Below are 16,002 nucleotides of genomic sequence, written 5' to 3'. Positions count from 1 at the left end.
CCAGACCTGAGTCTCAGGCGCTCTGATTGGGTCACAGGCTCACTGTGGACCCAATCACTACGGCCCAGAGGGATGAAGACGCTGATTGGTAAGACCCCAGTCCCATGTCCTCTCCCGGAGCTGGGGCCGACGCCGTCCACCCCTGTGCTGTGCTGGGAGGCAGGAGGGGCTCCCGGGATTTGGGTTTTGTTTTGGCTTTGCAGACTGCAAAGCTTACGACTTGCTCACAGCCTCATATGAAAGAGTGAGCTGTCAAACAAATGACCCGCTCTGGAAGAATGGCTTAAATTGTGGCTTATTCATAAGATGGAATATTAGTCAGCCATTAAAACATATGTTAGAATTAAGTTTGTGGAGACAATTTAATGAGCGTATTTGTGCTAGAATGCTTTCAAAAAAATAGGTTACAACGTACATATGTAGTACGCTTTACACTGTAAAATATTTATGCTTTGAAAAACTCTGAAAGAAAACTACAGAAATGTTCATAGTAATTATGTCATGGCGATATGGGTGAATTTCATTCTGTATATTTTCTTCTTTTTCTCCTTTCTCTTGCTCTCTCTTTTAATTTTAAAGTGCCCATTATATGCATACCTAAGAAGCAAACATTAACTTTTAAAATCCGAGTTGCAAGATGACCCGCTTGACCACCGCGTGGCTGTGCTGTAGCCAGGTGGGGATGACAATGGGGGGGACGTGGAGACGGGGGTGGGGGTGGTGAGGAGGGAGGCAGCTCTGCCAAGTCCACAGTTTTAAACCTTAAAGGAAGCTGCACGCAGGTTTTGGCCCAGTTGGAAAGGACCTGTGGGAGGTGTGCTTGGGGTTGGAGGTAACCCTTAGTTGCCTTACCGGGCAGACTGAGGAGGCTCAACTCTTAAGACCTTTGTCCGTTCGTTTGCTCATTCATCCACCGCCCGTTAATTCAGTAGGTGAGTGCCCGCACGTGCCAGGAGATGCGGCAGGCAACAGCATGTCCCTGCCCCCCTGAGGCTCGCAGTCCTGCATGAGGACACGCACACACGAAGATGGCTTACCTCTGCCTTACCATGTATTGTGGGCCTGGCTGATATGTAGTCATTGGCGGAAGAGTTTTTGAGAGGAAGCCAGCACGTGGTGAGAACACAGCAGCTCCTGCAGAGGGAGGGGCGGTGGGGCCTCTGCACGTGAGCCGAGCGCGGGCTGGGATCACGCCTGGCATGGCATGGGAGAACGTGCCGGGCAATAAGCCTGAGCGCCGCCCCCCTGGCTCTGAGCGAGGGGCTGTGGTTACCAGGCCCTAGACGGAAATGAGCACCTGGCTGGTGGCCAGGGTGGGGTGGGGGGGAGCCCAGACAAAGCTGAAGGGGGCACAGAGACCCAGGGAGGTGGGCAGCTCCGGGGAGGTGGCTGACCCCTGTTCAGAGCAGGTGAGGCAGAGAGCAGCCCAGCAGTTAGGGGAGAGTGGCCTCCTGCTCAGGAGCCAGCTTTCCTAATAAGGCAGCAGACACGCCTGAGCCCTGGCCTGGGCCAGCTCCAGTGTCCTCATCTGGAAAAGAAGGGGTCCTCCTTAGGGAGTGCCATGAGATCAGTGCTGGTGAACTGACGTGCCTGGGCTGGAGGCAGGTAGACAGTACATGCACATTTCTCAGGAGGCAGGCAGGAAGCGTGCATGTGACCAATTCCCAGCTGCCCTTGGAGTCAGACCAGAAGGTAGGTCGGTGTGGCAGGTTTTATTTTCTAAAGAGAGCCATGACAGTCTCCCATCCTGTGTGCTCTTGTAATATGACCTTGTCACTCTGCATGCCTTCCGGAGGTAGGTCAGGAAGCTTCTGCCAACTCCCCTCTGGTCCCTCTTCCTCCCTCCCTCCCTGTCTAGGGATACTCTTGAAACTGGGCCACCATACTTCAAGGAAGCCCAGGATCGATGGAGAGGCCACATGTGGCTGTGTGGCCTGCCAGCCCCTGCTGAGTTCCGGCTAACCTAAGGTGTCAAGCATGAGGAAGCCCCAGAGATGACTCCAGTCCATTGCCATCTGACTGCAACCACTCGTGAGATCCTGAAAACTGCCTGGCTGAGCCCAGGACTAAGTAACACAAATGCCTGTTGTTTTAAATAGACTTCAGTTTTTAGAGCAATGTTAGGCTCATAGCAAAACTGAGCAGAAGATATATTTCTCATATACCTCCTGCCCCCACATATATTCAGCCTCCCCCACTATCAAAATCCTGACCAGAGTGGTACATTTGTTATAGTACAGGGTGAATAACACTGATGAACCTATACTGGCACATAATTATCACCCAAAATCCATAGTTTACATTAGGGCTCACTTTTTTTAAATGTTTATTTTTGAGACAGAGAGAGAGTGAGAGTGGGGAAGGGGCAGACAGAGGGGGACAGAGGATCTGAAGTGGGTTCCGTGCTGACAGCAGTGAGCCCCCTATGCAGGGGCTTTAACCCACGAACCATGAAATCATGACCTGAGTTGAAGTCAACCGACTCAACCGACTGAGCCACCCAATCGCCCCGAGGACTCACTCTTGATGTTGTACATTATATGAGTTGGGACAAATATATAATGGCATGTATCTGCCATTATAGTATCATACAGAGTAGTTTCACTGCCCTAAAAAAATCTGTGCTCTGCCCATTCATCCCTCCCTCCATCCTCCCAACCCCTGACCACCACTGGTCATTTTACTATCTCCCTAATTTTGCCATTTTCCAGAATTTCATGTAGTTGGATTCATACACTATGTAGCCTTTCAGATTGGCTTCTTTCACTTGGTAAGTTTCCTTCTTTCACCTTCTTTCATTTGGTAAGTTTCCTCCGTTAAGTTTCCTCCTTGTCTTTTCATGGCTTGATAGCTCATTTCTTTGAAGTGCTCAATAGTACTCCATTGTCTGGATGTTGATTTATCCATTCACCTTCTAAAGGACATCTTGGTTGCTTCTAAGTTTTAGTAATTCTGAATAAAGTTGCTGTGAACATCTGTGTGTGTTTTGTATGGACAAGAGTTTTCATCTCCTTTGGGTAATACTAAGGAGCGTGACTGCTGGATTTTATGGTAAGCGTATGTTTAGTTTGGTAAGAAACTGCCAAACTACCTTCCAAAGTGGCTGTGCCATTTTGCATTCCCACAAGCAATGAAAGAGAGTTCTCTTCCTCCACTGTGCTCCATCATTCTTATAAATGTGTAGTGGTATCTCATTGTTTTAATTTGCATTCCCCTAATGCCTTATGATGTAGGGCATCTGTTCTTTTCTCCCAGCTTTACTGAGATATAATTGACATATAACACTGTGTAAATTTAAGATGTATAACATGATGATTTGATACATGCATTATATTGTGAAATATTTACCATAATAAGATTATTTAGCACATCCATCATCTCCCGCAGTTACCTTTGTGTGTGTGTGTGTGTGTGTGTGTGTGTGTGTGTGTGTGAGTGTTGTGTGGTGAGAACATTTAAGATCTATTCTCTTAGCAACTTTCGATACAGTATTGTTAATTATAGTCAGCATGCTATACATCGTATATCCAAAACTTACTCGTCTTATATGTAGAAGTTTGTACCCTTTGACCAAGATCTTCCATTTCCTTCAGCTGTCAGACCCTGGCAACCACCAATCTCCTCTCTTGTCCTGAATCTGGCATTTTTACAGTTCATATTATAAGTGAGATTGTATAGTCTTTGATTGATTTCATTTAGCATAACACCCTCAAGTTTCATCCATATTGTTGCAAATTGCAGGTTTTCCCTTCTTTTTTATGGCTGAGTAGTATCCATTATCTATGTGGAATATTCCAATATATATAGAATATGGAATATTACATTATATCTTTATCTGGTCATTCGCCAGGGACATGTTGTTTTCATGTCTTGGCTACTGGCTAGTGTGAATAACAGTGCAATGAAAATGGGGGTGCAGATGCTTCTTGGAGATGAGTGATTTCATTTCCTTCAGATAAATACCCAAAGAGGGATTGCTGGATCCCATGGCTGCTCTATTTTTAATGTTTTAAGGAACCTCCATACTGTTTTCCATAGTGGTTGCGCCAATTTACATTCCCCCAGCGGGGCACAAGGGATCTCTTTTCTCCACATCCTGTCAACATTTGTTATTTCCTACTTTTTTGATAAAAAAAGCCATTCTAACAGGTGTGAGGCAATATCTCATTGTAGTTTTTAAATAGTTATTTACTTTTGAGAGAGAGAGAGAGAGAGTGTGCATGCAAATGGGGGAGGGGCAGAGAGAGAGAGGGAGACCAAGAATCCCAAGCAGGCTCCATGCAGTCAGCACAGAGCCTGATGAGGGGTTCAAACTCACAAACCAAGAGATCATGACCTGAGCTGAAATCAAGAGTCAGATGTTTAACCGCTTAACTGACTGAGCCACTCAGGTGCCTCTCGTTGTGGTTTTGATTTGTACTTCCCTGATGATGAGTCATGTTGAGCACCTTTCATGTACCTATTGGCCATTTGTGTGTCTTTTGGAAAATTGCCTATTCCAGTTCTTTGCCCATTTTTAAATTGGATTTTTGTTTTTGTGTTTGAGTTTGAGTTATATGAATTCCTTATATATTTTGAATATTATCTTGTCATCAAATATGTGGTTTACAAATGTTTCCTCTCCTTCTGTAGATTGTCATTTCATTTTGTTGATTGTTTCTTTTGCTGTGCAGAAGCTTTACAATGTGATGTAGTCTCACTTGTTTATTTTTGCTTTTGTTGCCTATGCTTTTGATGTCATGTCCAAAAAACTTGTTTCCAAGACCAACGTCAAGGAGTTTTTCCCTTATGTTTTCTTCTAGGGGTTTGATGGCTTCAGGTCTTACTTTTAAGTCTTTCATGCATCTTGAGTTACTTTTTGTGAGTAGTCCAATTTCATTCTTTTGCATGTAAATATCCAGTTTTCCCAACACCATTTATTGAAGAGACTATCCTTTCCTTATTCAATATTCTTGGCCCCTTTGTCAAATATTAGTTGACCATGTACACATGTGTCTATTGGGGGGCTCTTTATCCTGTTCCATTGGTCTGTGTGTCAGTAGTTATGACAGTACCATATTGTTTTGATGACCACAGCTTTGTGATATAGTCCAAAATCAGGAAGTGTGATAGAGCATCTTTTCATGTGTTTATTTCCCATTTGCTTCTTTGGCGAGAGGTCTGGTAAGGTCTCCGGCCAACTTGTTAATTGGGTTGTACGTTTCCTTGTTGACTTTTAGAGGTTCTTTGCACATTTTTCATAACAGTCTTTATCAGATGTGTCTTTTACAAAGATTTTCTCCCAGTCTTTGCCTGGTTTTCTCATTCTCTTGACATTGCCCTTCACAGAGCAGAAATTTTTAATTTTAATGAAATCTAGCTTATAAATTATTTCTCTCATGGATTGTACCTTATTTATTTATTTTTAATTATTTATTCTAATTATTTATTTTTATTATTATTAGAGTGAGCACGAATGGGGTAGGGGCAGAGAGAGAGTGAGAGAGAATTCCAAGCAGACTCTGCATTGTTAGTGCGGAGCCTGACATGGGGCTCGAACTCACAAATTGTGAGATCATGACCTGAGCCAAGATTAAGAGTCAGATGCTTGGGGCACCTGGGTGGTTCAGTTGTTAAGTGTCTGAATTTGGCTCAATCATGATATCATGATTGTGAGTTTGAGCCCCGCCTCGGGCTCTGCACTGACAATGCACAGCCTGCTTTGGATCCTCTCTCTCTGCCCCTCCCCCATTTTTTTAATGACTTTTTTTTTAGGTTTATTTTTGAGAGAGAGAGAATCCCAAACAGGCTCTGCACTGTCAACACGGAGCCAGATGTGGGGCTCAAACTCATGAAATGTTAAATCATGACCTGAGCGGAAATCAAGAGTTGGACACTTAACTGACTGAGCCACCCAGGAGCCCCTGCATTTTACACTTAAATTGGTGATCCATTTTTAGTTAATTTTTGTGAATGGTTAAGGTCTGTGTTGCATTTCTCTGCACATAGATATATAGTTATTCCAGAAGCGTTTGTTGAAAAGACTATCTTTTCTTCATTGTATTATTCCTTTGCCAAAGGTCAGTTGGCTATATTTATGTGGGTCTAGTCTATTCTGTTCCATTGATCTGTTTGTTCTGTCACCAATCCCACACTGGCTGGATTACTGCTGCTTCGTGGTACATCTTGAAGGTGAGCAGTGTCCTCCAATTTTGTTCTTCCTTCAATATCAAAAGATACAGTTCAAAAGATCAAAACATCTGTTTCAAGAGAAACAGATCAAAAGATCTGGATCTTTTGCCTCTCCATTTAAACTGGATCAGTTTGTTGATATCCAGAGAAATGCTTTTTGGTATTGGATTGAATTAAATAGATCAAGTTGGGAAGAATTGATATCTGGAAAATATTGGGTCTTTCTGGTCATGAACATGGACTGTCTTTCCATTTATTTAGACCTTCTTTGATTTCTTTCATCAGAGTTTTGTAGTTTTCCTCATATAGATCTTGTACATATTTTGTTAGATTTATGTTAAAATGTTTCACTTTTTTTTTTTTAATGTTTATTTATTTTTGAGACAGAGAGAGACAGAGCATGAACAGGGGAGGAGCAGAGAGAGAGGGAGACACAGAATCTGAAACAGGCTCCAGGCTCTGAGCTGTCAGCACAGAGCCCGATGCGGGGCTCGAACTCACGGACCGTGAGATCATGACCTGAGCCGAAGTCGGACGCTTAACCGACCGAGCCACCCAGGCGCCCCAAAATGTTTCACTTTTGGGGGCACCTGCGTGGCTCAGTTGGCTAAGCATCCCACTTGATTTCTGCTCACGTCATGATCTGATTTGTGAGTTCAAGCCCCGTGTTGGGCTCTGTGCCGACAGCGTGGAGCCTGCTTGGGATTCTCTCTCACTCCCTCTCTCTCTGCCCCTCCCCTGCTCACTCGCTCTCTCTCTCTCTCTCAAAATAAATAGAAACTTTTAAAAAATACTAAAATATTTCACATTTGGGGATTGCTAACAAATTGCTATTGTGTTTTTAATTTCACATTCTACTTGTTTATTGCTGATACAGAAGACAACAATTGACCCGTATGTTAACCTCGTATCCTATAACCTTGCTATAATTGTTTATTAGTTCCAGGAGGTTTTTTGTGTTGGTGATTCTTTTAGATTTTCCACATAGACAATCAGAACAAACACTTAAAAAAAATTATACCCTACTTTGCTCATCTACCTTGTGAGAGATTTGGAGAGGAGGGTCTGAGGAGGGAAAGAACCATCACCCTATGAAAGGTACATGATGATGTAAAACATATCCTAACTTAATATACTTAATGTGTCTTGTGAGAAGACATGCATCTTAGATCATTCTTTTTCCTAGAAGCATGGTGTGCCCTGAATTGCTTCTTGGAGTAGAAGATATATCCATGTTGGGGCTTGGTCTCAGGTTGCCAAGGGTGGGTACTGGGAGCTAAGACCTCCACTGTCTGGGGAGCTGGGGGTGTCATGGCTGCCTCAGATCTGTGTGAGATAAAACCCTGGTAATCTAGGACTGGAGATTCAGCAGTGACAGCTCCTCTCCACTCTGGGGCCTCTTCCCAGCAGCCAACACAAGGGCCATGGGTAGCCTCAGTCCACCAGGTTTCCAAACTGGGACTGGTACCTTTTCTCTGTTTGGCATACAATAGCAGCTTTCAGGCATGAAAAGAGAGAGATAGAGAAAACAAAAACAAAAAAACAAAGCCCTGGGATAACAAAAGCATCACCTTTGTAGGAGGCATCTGTTACCTTGACCTGGGAGATCTGCTTACAGTGCCTTGAAAACCCTTTGAGGTTAACCCCTTCCCAACTCCCAGCCCAAGGGGCTGACTTCCCAAGCGTAGGGCACCACAGGTGAGGGTCATGTGGACCTGGGCCTGACCAATCAGCATATCCCATTGGCCTGGTCTCTGTGATTGGTTCAAGGGCAGGCCTGAGACTCCAGCTTGTCCAATGGGAGTCCTTCCCAGGACCTCACGAGCTCTTATTGGGAACCAGGATGGAGTGGCCTTTCTGGTGGAGTTGCCCAAGGTAGGATGTCATCCTGGAGCTGGGATTGGGAAGTAGGCACTGGAAGGAGGACATGGGGAGCCTGCTTGAGAAGGAAGCCACCACAGAAGCCACAGGCAAGAGGTGGCAGAGAAAGTGGGGTCTGATGTGATTGTCTGAGGGCCTGGGTGGTACCGGGCTGGAAGGCAACCATGCCCTGGCATCTCTCAGTTACATGAGCCCATAAATCCCCTTTTATACTTAATTCAGTTTGAGTGTGTCACTTAAAAGTGAAACAGCCCATGGGGCACCTGGATGGCTCAGTCGGTTGGGCCTCTGACTCTTGGTTTCCGCTCAGGTCATGATGCCAGGGTCTTGGGATTGAGCTGGCGTTGGGCTCCATGCTGAGCATAAGGTCTGCTTGGGATTCTCTCTCTCTCTCTCTCTCTCTCTCTCTCTCTCTCCCTCCCTCCCTCCCTCTGCACCTCTCCCCTGCTTGCTCTCTCTCTCTCTCAAATAAATTTTTAAAAATTAAAAAAAATTGGAAGAGCCCGAACTGTCATCCTCTAAGAACTGTGCAGAGCAGGGGGCTGTATGCAGCAGACCTGGTTCTGGAAAGACAGACTCTACACTCTCAGGAGACAAGCTGGGTCTGTGCCTTTCTCTTTCTTTCCTAAAACCTGAGCCTTTCCCCTTACTCCCTCCTAACTCCCAACATTCATACCTGGGGCTGCCTTAAAGCCCTCTGAGCCCCATTCGCTGCCCGTAGCTCTGCCTCCTACCACAGAGCAGCACCCACCAAGTGTGTAGCTGCTTGGGCGTCTGTCTGTCCGTCAGTCTCCTTCAGGAGAATGCGGGTCCTGGGGGAGCTGGGGCCTGCCTGCCACTCGCCAGGTGCTCACTGAGCTGAATGGAAAAAGGCGACAGGATCACCTGGAGATCTGGACATGGGAAGGCTTGGGACAGGGAGAGAGCACTGGGCTTGGAGTCCAGAAATAAAGGAAGGCGCTGTGGCACTGCAATTATCCAGCAATTTGCTTGGGCCTCTTTGAGCTCCAGCTGCCTCGCCTGTGGCAAGATCAGAAGCCTGGCCCTCAGTGAAAGCACTGGTCGGGTTAGCATACGGAGCCAACGTGGGCCCTGTTCGCTGGACAGTCGCCTCATGCTGCTTTATGTGGGCAGTTTCATCTAATCCGCTCTGCTACTGCATCGATAAGGCTGCTTTATTAGCCCCATTTACAGGTGAGGAAACTGAGGCACAGTGCAAAAGCCACATGGCTGGTCAGGAAGATTTCACTTGAGCCCAGATCTGTGGACCCCAGAGCACTGGTGTCTCTGAGACAAATGGGACCCTGCCCCGGGCTCCAGACCTTCCTGAGATATAAGTCCTCATCCAGATGGCTCAGTTGGTATTTGGTCCCACGCAATGTACTACCCGGTTGTACCGGGTTGTGGCTTCCGTATGTTACAAAGTGGGAAAGCCTGGAAACAAATCTCTGCCACCGTAGTCTGCTTAATATGGATAGATTTAACAAATGAATGCTCCTAACACACACACATGACTGTGCAATCTAACTGTGCCAGGGTAATTAGCATATTTCTTTTTGAAAATTAATTTATAGGTCACTGAAGACAGCCTGGCCTCGTAATGGGACACAAGTTTCAAGATGGAGAATGCCACTCCTTTCCATCCCGTTCCTGTGACCCATGCATAACAGCATCTGGAGGGAAGGTCAAAGGCACACGTTCGAGACCCTCGTCATGGCTCCAAGCCCCCTTCCCCTCAGAGCGTCGCAGGGGCACCCAGGAGGCAATGCGAAGGCGGGTTCAGCCCAACACCTTCACCAGCATCACCTGTGTTGGAGCCCCTGCCCGCCGGCAGCTTCCTGAGAATTCCCAGCCACCAGAAGGGGGCAGACTGTGATTTCGGAAGCCAGGACACAATGGGTGTATGAGGACATTGGTGGGGGGGGGGGGGGGGGGACGGAAGTGCCAGGCTGCCACCATGACTGTGACCACCTCAGGACAAGCCAGGAACCCGAAGGCTGGGCCTGACTCCATAAAAACTTCAGGTGTGGTCTGGCTCAGAGGAACCCACCCAACCCCATGTCTTGGGTCAGATCATCCAGCAAAGAGCAGCCAGAACAGGCTTGGGGTTGGCCATGTGACTGAGTGGGGGCTGGGGGCTTGTCTTGAAGCTGGAGAACGCAGACACTATCTTTACCTGGATTGTGTATTTAGTCGAGGTGGCTGGAGGGACTGCTGGAGATTTTTGAGGGAGTTAAAGTTCCCTCAAACCATCCCTAAGCCTCGCCGCTGCTCAGGGAAACCCCTCAGACCTTAGAAACCTCTGGAGCCACCACGCTGCCCTATGTGGAAGGACCAGAGACAAATCTCTGAAATGTCCTTGTGCCTTGTGGTTCCAGGCAGGCAGTGCTGGGAGATGTAGTGCCTCCCTCCCCTCCCCAAAATGACCGCCCCCTGCTCCACAGCCACCACCACCAGTGCTGGTGGTCAGCAGGCCACTGAGGGCCAGGGACGTGCTAGGTGTTCCTTGTGGACCGGCCCTTCAGAAGCAGGTTCTCTCTGGGCCCAGCAGCCAGCGTCCCAGACCTCAGTGCCTGCCTGCATTGAGTCCATTGTGAATTCCCCGAGCCCAGCAGCCCAGGCTCTCAGATGGCTCAAACAAAGAGAATTTTAAAGTGACACGAGCTGGACACGCAGCCACGAGAGGGTGTCTGCCCAGATTAAGGCGAGCTCCAGCTTGGGCCTTTGAAGGGCCCTTGATTTCCTGGGGTGATGTTGGATTTTCACAACAGAATTAGGAAAAGCCCCACCAACCCTGACTCATCCGCTGGGACAGGGCTCACTGTGTCCCCTGGGGCTGCGGGGACACCTGATTATTTCTCACATCCTCACTGCACATGCTGCCCCAGGTGGTGGCACAAATGTTGGAGTCCCCGAGTGGTTTCTGTGTTGAGGATCCTGACCCCACGCTGGCCTCCTCCAGCCCGTCCTCCACCTGCAGTGCCGGGGCCTTTTTCCAGTCCCACCAGGCTAGCCCCCCGGCAAGAAGGCTTTCCACGACTCCTGCTGTCTCCGACTCCTGCTGTCTCCGGACAGAGTCCGGGCCTTTACCTCAGTGAGGCCCCGCCCCCCTCCCTGGCCTGTGGTCAGCTGCTTCCCCCTCCCCCTTCCCCTGTGCGGCCAGCCGCCTGGACTGCTTCCAGGTCTCCTGAACCCTTGCCTTGCCTTTGGACCATTGTGTGTTGCTGTGCCTCTGCCTGACCTGATCCTCCTCTACTCTGCAGCCAACCCCTCTTCAACCTTCGTGTCAGCTTCCATGCGACTTCCGTGAGGCCTTCCCTGACCACCAGGACACTCGGTCGTGTCCCCAGCTCTGTTCTGTTCTAAATCTCATTGCTGTTGGTGTCACCACCGGTCACGGACAATTCCGAGTCCCCTAGCCCAGCTCAGGGCCAAATCCCTAATAGGTGCTTTAACAAATGATACCTGAGGGCAAGCAGAAAGGAATGAGGGGCACATATGGGCCCTGAGGTGTCTGCTCCTTCAAGGAGAGGCTTGCTGAGTGCGAGGCTCGGCTCTAAACCCAAGGGTGCACAGGCGGGCGTCCGAGCGGCAGCTGAGGCCATGCCACCTGCCCATGACTTGCTCCTTTCTCCCCTGGAAAGTCACCTTGCTCATTTACCACAGATCCAGGGCCTCCCGCGGGAACTGAGCTGTTCGGCTGCCTGCAAATTCCCGGGCAGGGAGCTGCCATGGTCATAGTCAGGAGCGTGCCTGACAGAGGCAGGCTTTGCTTCTCTGACCTCACCCACACCCCCTTCGTCAACCCCCCGCCCCAAGCCCACCATTCCCCTGAACTCCACCTCTAGCCTTTTGCTGGAAGCCCTTTGCTCCAGGGAAGGATGTCCCTTCTGGACAAGGCCTGGGGCCCGCGGTGAGGTCTCTGCACTTGGCATGTCGCAATGGCCCATTACCCGGTCACCATTCAGACTGGTCCTTTGAGCCACGCACGGTGCTCAGACTTGGGGGATACCAAGAGGAGGAATAAACATAGTCCTGCTCTCCAAATCCCAAGCTTATCCCAAGAGTTTGTAGGCCTTCTGCTCAGAAAAACTTCTGAAGAAGTTTTTTAGTGGCTCAGGAGAAGGGATTCGAGGGCTCAAAACAACTCCAAGCCAGCAAGAATGACATGTCACCGGCAGAAGCAGGTGGGGAGCCCAAAGGGAGCCTGTCCTTTTGCTGTCTGTTGAGGGCATCCTCTGGTGGCAGGACCAAGTCAGGGCACCCTGGATTGGCGGCCAGAGCTGACAGGGAGCAACGGCAGGATATAGCAGCCAAACATGGCCCCAGGAGATCAGAGGCCCTGTCCTGGCTCCCGGCAGCCCCTCGGTTACCCTGGACAAACCGTTGGGTCAACGTTGCAGATCAAATGGCCACAAGGGGCAGAAGGCAGCATAAACGAGTCCCTTGTGTAGCACGGAGAGAGCCCCACCTGAAGCCCCACCTGAAGGGTTGGCTTCTTCAGCCTCCTGGTACCTGGCAGGAAAACAAGCTGCCAGAATTGTCACATCTGGTGATTATTTTTAGGGGAATATTTTTTAAGTTTATGTATTTATTGTGAGAGAGCAAGAATGCAAGCAGGGGAGGCACAGAGAGGAAGGGAGAGAGAATCCCAAGCAGGCTCTGCACTGCCGGTGTAGAACCAGACATGGGGCTCGAACTCACCAACTGCGACATCATGACCTGAGCAGAAATCAAGAGTCAGGTGCTCAACCAACTGAGCCACCCAGGTGCTATTTTCAGGAGAGTTTTTTTTAAATCTGAATCGTTAGATGAGATTTCTCATTTAAAAAAAAAAATATTATTTGAGACAGAAAACGGGCTGTCTCGGGCAGAGAGAGAGAGAGAGAGGGGGAGAGAAAGAATCCCAAGTAGGCTCCTCGCTGTGAGAACGGAGCCAGACTCGAGGCTTCATCTCACGAACCGTGAGATCACGGCCTGAGCCGAAATCCAAAGTCCAACGCGTAACCACCGAGATTCCCATTTTAAGTGTTGGTTCAAGTAACACACAAGAAAGGCGAGGAAAATGTTTCCGTGGGCCACATTTGATGGGGCCAGCTCTGAGTTAAGCCCTAGGAGGGTCCACTTGTAAAGGAAGGTGGTTTTTCCTGACTTGGGGGGAGGGGGGCACCATAGCCTCTCCCAATGGGGACACGCCCCCAGGCCATTGCTGATTGGATCGGAGATGGACTCCTGATGCAGGGCAGCCAGTCACAGGCCGGCAACAATTTATGCTGTGACTTGGGGACAATACTGTCTTGGCCCTGCCATCTCCACTGCTGAAGCTCCAGGTCTTCTCAGCCTGGCCCCTGCTGTCCTTCAGATCTGACACTGCCTCCTTCTGTGAGCAGCCTGTTTAAAGCGCCCACCACTTGAAATGCAAATCAAAGCCACAGTGAGATATCAGAATGGCCAAAATCAAAACACAAGAAATAACAAGTGTTGGTGAGGATGCGAGAAGGAGGAACCCTCTCCTGCTGTATTGGTGGAAATGCAAGCTGGTGCAGCCACCGTTGAAAACATGTGGAGGTTCCTCAAAAGATTAAAAATACGGTTACCATAAGATCCAGTAATTCCACTACTGGATATTTACGCAAAGAAAATGAAAACACTAACTCGAAAAGAGACGCACCCCGGTGTTTATTGCAGCATTATTTACAATAGCCAAGATATAGAAGTAACCCGCATGTCCATTGGTAGATGAATGGATACAGAAGATGTGATACACACACGCACACACACACAATGGAATATTACTCAGCCACAAAAATAAATGAAATCTTGTCATCTGTGACAACATGGATGGACCTTGAGGGTATAATGCTGAGGGAAATAAGTCAGACAGAGAAAGAAAAAAACCATATGATTTCATTCATATGTGGAATTTAAGAAACAGAACAAATGAACAGAAAAAAAGAGACAAACAGAAAACCAAAACTCTTAAATACAACGAGAAAAGCGGGGGGAGGGGACGGGTGAACTGATGAAGAGGAAGCAAGAGTACACTTATCACAATGAGCACCGAGTGATGTATAAAATTGTTGAATCACTAAATTGTACACCTGAAACTAACATCACACCGTATGTTAATTATACTTCAATTAAAAAAGTAAAATTCAGCTGTGATATTTAAAAAAAATAAATTAATTAAAAAAATTTTTTTAACGTTTATTTATTTTTGAGACAGAGACAGAGCATGAACAGGGGAGGGTCAGAGAGAGGGAGACACAGAATCTGAAACAGGCTCCAGGCTCTGACCTGTCAGCACAGAGCCCGATGGGGGCTCGAACTCACGGACCGTGAGATCATGACCTGAGCCAAAGTCGGCCGCTCAACCGACTGAGCCGCCCAGGCGCCCCCAAAATAAATAAATTTTAAAAAGCAAAGTACCCACCGCTCCAGGGCAGATTTTTTTTTCGTTTTTACTTTGTTCTCTGATGTATCCACAGCACCCAGATTGGTGCCTGACACATCACAGACCTTCACCACATATTTGTTGAAGGAACCAGGGAGTTCCCATGACAGTCTATCTTCCTTGTCACTCCTGGATGTCCCTCCCCAAACCCCCCCACCGCCAGTTGACTGTGCTAGCTTCCGGGAGACTCATTCTAGCAATCAAAAGAAGTTTACTGGCTTACTGGCTGTCATGCAGAGTAAAGAAAGTGACAGGTGACTGGGTCAAGCACAGACCCCGGTTCTGAGTAGCTGCTCAATACACATTTGAATTTGTTCTCTGTTAGGGCTCTGAGCTGCCTATCTTGTGCGAGTGTTACAGTAAGAATGTTCCAGCAGCCTCAGCAAGCAGATGGGAGCCTTGTTTGTCATCGGAAAGCCCTCTGGGCAGTTCCTGGGCCCCACACTTACACCAGGTTCAAAGGCTTCCCGGAACCCCATGTCTGGGCCAGTTCCAGTCCTGTTCCCAGTGTCCAGACATGGATGATGAGCATCATGCTGGAGTCTATGGCTGATAAAGAGATCACTGAACAGCCAGTTCATATTGTGTGTCATCCAAAAAGAAAATCAATTTTAAACATCAGATAAAATGTGACAGGCGTTTTAAGAATGTATTTTATAAGCAATGCACTGTGATGGGAGCAGGGTTGGCGGGCTAGTTGAGGCCTTGCCACTGTGCTGGGTCAGTATGGTCTGATGTGGACCCTCTTAGGGGCTCAATGGTCCCTGGCTCGGCATCCCAGCCCCTTGATGCCCAGACTGGAGGGCGCCTGCAAGCCAGGCTGCTGGCAGCTGGGGAAGCCGGCCAGAGAGGGTCTTGTGCCCGAGGTAACTGCCATGCTCTCACTGGAAACCCTTCCGGAAGGAGAGGGAGGCAGCTGGTGCTGGTCCAGGACTGACTGGAGTCTTCTTCGCTCCTGGGGCACTCAGCCTTCTTTTCTTTTAAACAAGGATAACCATACGTACCCACAGGGAGGGTCTGATGAGATCAGGGGTGGTGAAAACACTTCGAAAGTGAATCTATTTATTTTAAACACGGAAAATCCTCACATGACAACATTTTTCAAATAATTCCTTTTCTAAAACAGGCTCTAAGATAGAGAGTAAGTTTCCTTCCTGCCCTTGGACCCTTGCTCCTTCTTTGCTCTCCCCAGAGGCAGCCACTCCTAGCAACTTCTTACGTGTATCCTTCCAGAGATGTTCCTGGCGCGCACACGCATCCGCACACGCACTGTTCTGGACTTTTTTTTTTCTTTTTTTGCCCCGTTAGGTCCACACCTTGGAGCTCTAACATGTCCATTCCCAGAGCATGGCCTCTTTTTCGGTGCCTACCCCCAAACACGTGGGCTTCGCCACCAACCCACAGAGCTCCACCTAGAGGGAGGATTGTGCCACCACAGGGCTCGTGGGAGGAGCAAAGGGAAGGGGAGGGGCCAGAGGCGAGGCCAGAAGGAGGGG

At 48.4% G+C, this 16,002-nt stretch overlaps 1 long non-coding RNA gene across 1 annotated transcript; it reads right to left on the bottom strand.

Annotated features, from left to right (window-relative positions):
• Positions 1-343: 343 nt before the first annotated feature.
• Positions 344-1,034, bottom strand: LOC122208930. Its single transcript, XR_006197377.1, has 2 exons — positions 853-1,034; positions 344-597 (listed from the first exon to the last, which is right to left on the bottom strand). It is a non-coding gene; the product is annotated as an uncharacterized LOC122208930 (long non-coding RNA).
• Positions 1,035-16,002: the final 14,968 nt, after the last annotated feature.

This window comes from Panthera leo, chromosome E2, assembly GCF_018350215.1.
Source record: "Panthera leo isolate Ple1 chromosome E2, P.leo_Ple1_pat1.1, whole genome shotgun sequence".
NCBI classification, from domain to species: domain Eukaryota; kingdom Metazoa; phylum Chordata; class Mammalia; order Carnivora; family Felidae; genus Panthera; species Panthera leo.
The sequence above is the reverse complement of the archived record's forward strand: the minus strand, read 5'-3'. Positions and strand labels throughout refer to the sequence as shown.